Source organism: Muntiacus reevesi, chromosome 11 (genome assembly GCF_963930625.1).
Source record: "Muntiacus reevesi chromosome 11, mMunRee1.1, whole genome shotgun sequence".
NCBI lineage: Eukaryota > Metazoa > Chordata > Mammalia > Artiodactyla > Cervidae > Muntiacus > Muntiacus reevesi.
The window spans coordinates 52918409-52923758 of record NC_089259.1 but is presented as its reverse complement, the minus strand read 5'-3'; the positions used below and the strand labels follow the sequence as shown (position 1 = coordinate 52923758).

At 35.9% G+C, this 5350-nt stretch overlaps 1 pseudogene; it reads left to right on the top strand.

Moving 5' to 3' along the window:
* Positions 1-344: 344 nt before the first annotated feature.
* LOC136144140 (T-complex protein 1 subunit zeta pseudogene) lies at positions 345-1960 on the top strand (annotated as a pseudogene).
* The last annotated feature ends 3390 nt before the right edge of the window (positions 1961-5350 follow it).

Sequence of the window (5350 nt, the reverse complement as noted above, 5' to 3'; positions counted from 1 at the left end):
AGAATAACTAATGCATAAGCAGCATGTGATTGCATAGATAAAAAATACTAGCAGAGACAGATGGTGATATTGAGAAGGTACCATCACAGAGAGAAGAACCAGAGGATAAAGATATCAAGCATAGAGAAGCATTATCGAAAGTGTATTATGAAGCTACCTCAGCCAAGAGATCAAGTATGATCAATTCAGCAAAGGTTAGCTGAATTTGGAAATTAGAAACTCACTGATACTTTGTATAAGGAATTCTGAATTTGCAGTAAAGAAAAAGTAAGTTGTTGGTCACACTGAACTGCCTCAGGGCTTTCCATATACCAGGACCCTTATCTTCCTCTGCTGGGTCAGCTATGGTGGCTGTGAAAATCCTAAGCCCCAAGGCTGAGGTGGCCTGAGCCCAAGCAGCATTGGTGGTCAGTATTAGTGCAGTGCAGGAGTTCAAGGGATGTAGGACGTGCTGAGCATCAACTTGGAACCTAAGGGCACCATGAAGATGCTGGCTTCTGGTGCTGGAGACATCAAGCTACTAAAGATGGACATGTACTGCTTCATAAATGGCAAATTCAACACCTGACAACCTCCTTAACAACCAAAGTAGCATCAGCCCAGAATGACAAAACTGTGGATGCTATACTTCTAATCTCTTAATCATTAGAGTGCTGCTAAAGCACATGAATCTCTACATGTTTGAAGATCTTCATCCCAGAATAATTGCAAAATAATTCCAAAAGTATTTGAAACTTCAAAGGAAATGCACTTCAGGTTTTGATACAAAGTAAACAAAGAGATGGACAAGGAAACACTTATAAGTAGATGTGTCCTGGACATCTCTATGAACTAAAGTTCATGCTGAACTTGCTGATGTCTTAACAGAGGCTGCAGTGAACTCTATTTTGGGCATAAGAAGAAAAGATGAACCTATTGACCTCATCATAGTTGAGATCATGCGGATGAAACATAAACATAAACATGAAACCAATCCAGGCTTAATCAGAGATCTTGTTTTGGACGATGGGGCACAGCATCCTGATATGAAAAAGTAAAAGAGGTGTGCATCCTCAGATACAATATGGTGTCATTAGAATATGAAAAAAAAAAACAGATGTGAATTCTGGTTTTTTTTTTTTTTTTTTTTCCCCACAAGAGTGCAGAGGGGGAGAAACTAGTAAGAGCTAAAAGAAAATTAATTGAAGACAGAGCAAAAAAATAATAGACCTGAAAAAGAAAGCCTGTAGTGATTCAAATAAAGAATTTGTTGTTCTTCGTTGAAAGGAAATTGACCCCATTTTCTTAGATGCTTTTGAAGAGAAGGCAGACTAGATCTGAGAAGAGCTAAGAGGAGAAATACGGAAAGGCTGACTGCTGTTTGTGGTGGGCTAGCCCTAAATTCTCTTGGTGGCCCAAAGCCTGATAGTTTGTGATGTGCAAGACTTGTCTATGGACATCCATCAGAAGAAAAGAAGTTCACCTTTGTTAAGTTAAATGGTCATTGTTTTATGACATTATTGACCAAAGGGTCAAATAAGCACACACTTACTCAAATCAAAGGTGCAATCATAAATGGCTTGAGGGCTAATAAAAATGCTATTGATGGTGGCTGTGTAGTTCCAGGTGCTGGTGGAGTGGACAAGGCAATGAAAGAAGTCTTGACTAAACACAAGCCCAGGACCCAACTTAGAGGGCAAGAATTTACTGATGCTTTGCTCATTATCCCCAAATTCTTGTTCAGCATTCTAATTTTAAAACTTTGGAAACATTAGTTAAAATTCAAGCAGAACATTCAGCATCAGGTCTACTTGTGAATGTGGACTTGAACACAGATGAGCCACTGGTAGCAGAAGAAGTAGACATATGGGATAACTATTTTGTGTAGATACAACTTCTTCACTTCTGCACTGTTATTGCCACCAATATTCTCCTGATTAATGAGATCATGAGAGGTGAAACAAATTCTCTAAAACACTGAACTGAAGCTTCCCTTGTATCATCTGAATCATGAAGTTTCTACAGAATGATGTAAGAATATAGCTACAGAATTTTTGTCCAAGTTTCAAAGAATTTTCAAAGTATTTTCTTTTCTTTTTACATATAAAAAGGAGAGAACTCTGGTACTTATTCAGATTCTGAAATTCTGAAATTACAATCACAGTATTTTGAAATTGTACAGCAGTGTACACACATACAGGGGCCATAAATGACCCAATAAACAAGATGTTTTTCTTTAGCTTCAGTGATATAAACATACATGTTAGATAAGCATATGTTATCTACCTTGTTATTAAATTTTCCTTGAAAAACACAAACAAAAATAAAAGAAAATTTAAGTTGCAATAAATTTAGATGTTCCAGATTAAGTCCTTTTTATAGAAATTCTCTTGTTGAGCTTTCTATGGAATTAACTAAAATTTAGTTTCAGATAAGGGGGAAATTAAGAAGATAAATTTTTCATTTATCTCTGTTATTTTGGTGAACAAAATCGAAACTATTATGCAAAATTAGACATATTAAGTTGGACCATAAAGAAAGCTGAGAGCCAAGGAATTGATGCTTTTGAATTGTGGTGTTGGAGAAGTCTCTTGAGAGTCCCTTGGACTGCCAGGAGATGAAACGAATCACTCCTAAAGGAAATCAATCCTGAATATTCATTGGAAGGGCTGATGCTAAAGCTGAACCTCCAATACTTTGGCCACCTGATGCAAAGAACTGACTCATTGAAAAAGACCAGTATAAACTGGGAAAGTTTCCTGAAACTTTCCTGCAGGAGGAGAAGGAGGCAACCAAAAATAAGCTGGTTAGATAACATCACCGACTCAGTGAACATGAGTTTGAGCAAATTCTGGGAGACAGTGAAGGACCCTGAGCCCTTGCATGCTGCAGTCCATGGGGTTGCAAAGAATTGTACTTGACAGCTACAACAACAATTTAGAAGAAAATTACCATAGGAAACTTCTTGTCCAGCTTTTTATTTACAGATTAGAAAACTGATGGATGGTGATATGGAGGAAATGGAAAACACACCTCATAGCCCTTCTTAATTAATAACTTAATATAGCTTGAGATAGGCAATCATCTAGCGTTAAAATGGATAAGAAATCAGTATTTTTAACTTTGTTCACTGACATAAAGAGATTTGCCTCAACTCTGTAATAAAAATTGAATTTAGTCATGACACTTTTGGTTGAAATTTGCCAAGATGTCATCAAGTAGGTAATTGAACTTAATTTTATTTTCATGCTTTAATGTCATGGTGATGGTCTCAGTTGCACAGGGTATAATAAAACTTAGAGATTAGAACTGTTGATTTTGAATTTTTGTTTCAACCAAATGATATCAAAACAACTTAAAAAATGGAAAAATTCCTACTAATGACTTGTAATAAATCTGAGCTTCATTTCTCTATATTTTTATACAGAGTGTTTTTTCTTTAGTGGAAATAAGAAATAATAATTGAAAAAAGAAAATAGAGAGTCTTTCCCTCGAGTAACCAAAAAGAGCAATTCACTGGTGACCACTCTCAATTGCTTTATCTCAATAAAGGATATTGATTCATGGGTATTGCACAAAGAGTGAGGACATTCAGCCCTAATGTGCCTAGAAGAGTAAATGATACAAGGGGAATAAGTTCAGGAGTAAAATGGAATCAGGGAAAATGCTAATATAATATTCTGTGGTGCAAAACTTCAGACCTGTTGCAGTATTTCAAATGCAGCATGATTTAAAAAAATGCACGATAGATACATAAAGCAGAACAGTAAGCCGAAAACAAAGGGAGAAAAGGGATCCAAAATCAGCAGACCAAAAATAGAAGGGGATTACAGTTATGGGAACTGAGAATGAAGACAGAAGCTGAGCTGAACAAGACTGATAGCAAAAGAATAATGGGAGGTGAAAGAGTTGAGAGGCAGTGCAGAGGGAAAGCTACAAGCTAACCAGACAGAAAGAAGGAAGCTGACTGCAGGGTAATCAAAGGGTAGCAGCTGTATGATGACAGGAAAGTGATAGTAAATCACATAAAAGGCAAAGGGGAAACCATCCATTGGAAACACTGGTTGATGTGTAAGAAGGAAATGTTGGATTTGTAAAAACAGTATCATGTTTATTATAGGGGTGGCTGCATCAATATATTAAACTTGATGTCAAATTTCAATAAAAGGCACATTTGGAATTTATACTTATGAACGTATCTGGCATTTATCTTTGTACATCTGCAAGATTTTGGTGTGTTTTCAAAGCTCTACTAAAGGAAGCCATAAGTTTCAAGGTGGTCAGATGGGGAATTTGAAATGTGTAAGCTTGTAAAATGATTCGGTACAGTAGAGAATGAACACTTAATCAGTTAAATTTCCCAAAAGTAAAATAGTTTTGACAGAGCTAGTAAATTAAATCTGAACCCAAGGGGGGTCAGTTCAATTAGATTAGTCTGCTTCTGGTTCATACTGGTGGTGAGAGAAGGTCATAGATGACACTTCTGAACCTTAAATGATTCCAATTATTTGATGGGGTTGACTACTTTCTCCTTGTGGTATTGTTTCTTTTCCTGGCTTGTATCATGCTGTCTGTATCAGCTGTTTTTTGTCACTGTTATTTTAATTTTTTTTTTTTTTTTGAACTCCTGCCCACTCCTACCTCCATCTCACTCTCTAAATATGGAGGTATTTTCAACCTACTTTCTTTATACTTTCTGCCCTTCAAGTTCACCTACTTTTAGGAATGCAATACTTAATCTGGGAAAATAACTCCAAACCGTGTCACTAGCTGTGAACTTCCCCTAGATTCTCCCACTGAGTAGTGGGAAATTTCACTTTTCTACGTTGCTGTTTTGGCAACAAGATAGCTGATTCTGAACTTCTTCTCTTTCATATTTTTTTTTTCTATTTATTCTTGTTCTTATTTTTACTCCTTTTATTTGTTTCTCCTTCTGTTAATGACACTAGTTTCATCTCAGCTGCCAGGTTTGAAATCCTGGAAAACTTCACTTTACCTCTCACAAATCATGTGTTATAAGACCTTTCAATTCTTCCAAGTAATGTCACATATGATTCATTCATGTGTTCATTTAGAAAAATTTAATCTACTATTTCTTAGGTAATTTTTTATAACTGTCAAACATCTGCGATATTGTTGCAAATGACCCATCCACATTCCTTACCTCATAAATTTTCTAATGATGAAAAAGAATACAATATAACAGTTTAAGTAGTATAAGTTTCTCTTGAATGACATTTGAAAGTAAACACGGTTCTTTTCTCAAGTTCAGTAAAAGGCCACTCATTTCAGAATGCTGTTTATAGTCAATTCTGATTAAATATAAGCTTTTTCCTAGAGTTGCAATCCATTAAGTTTCTTAAATGCACTG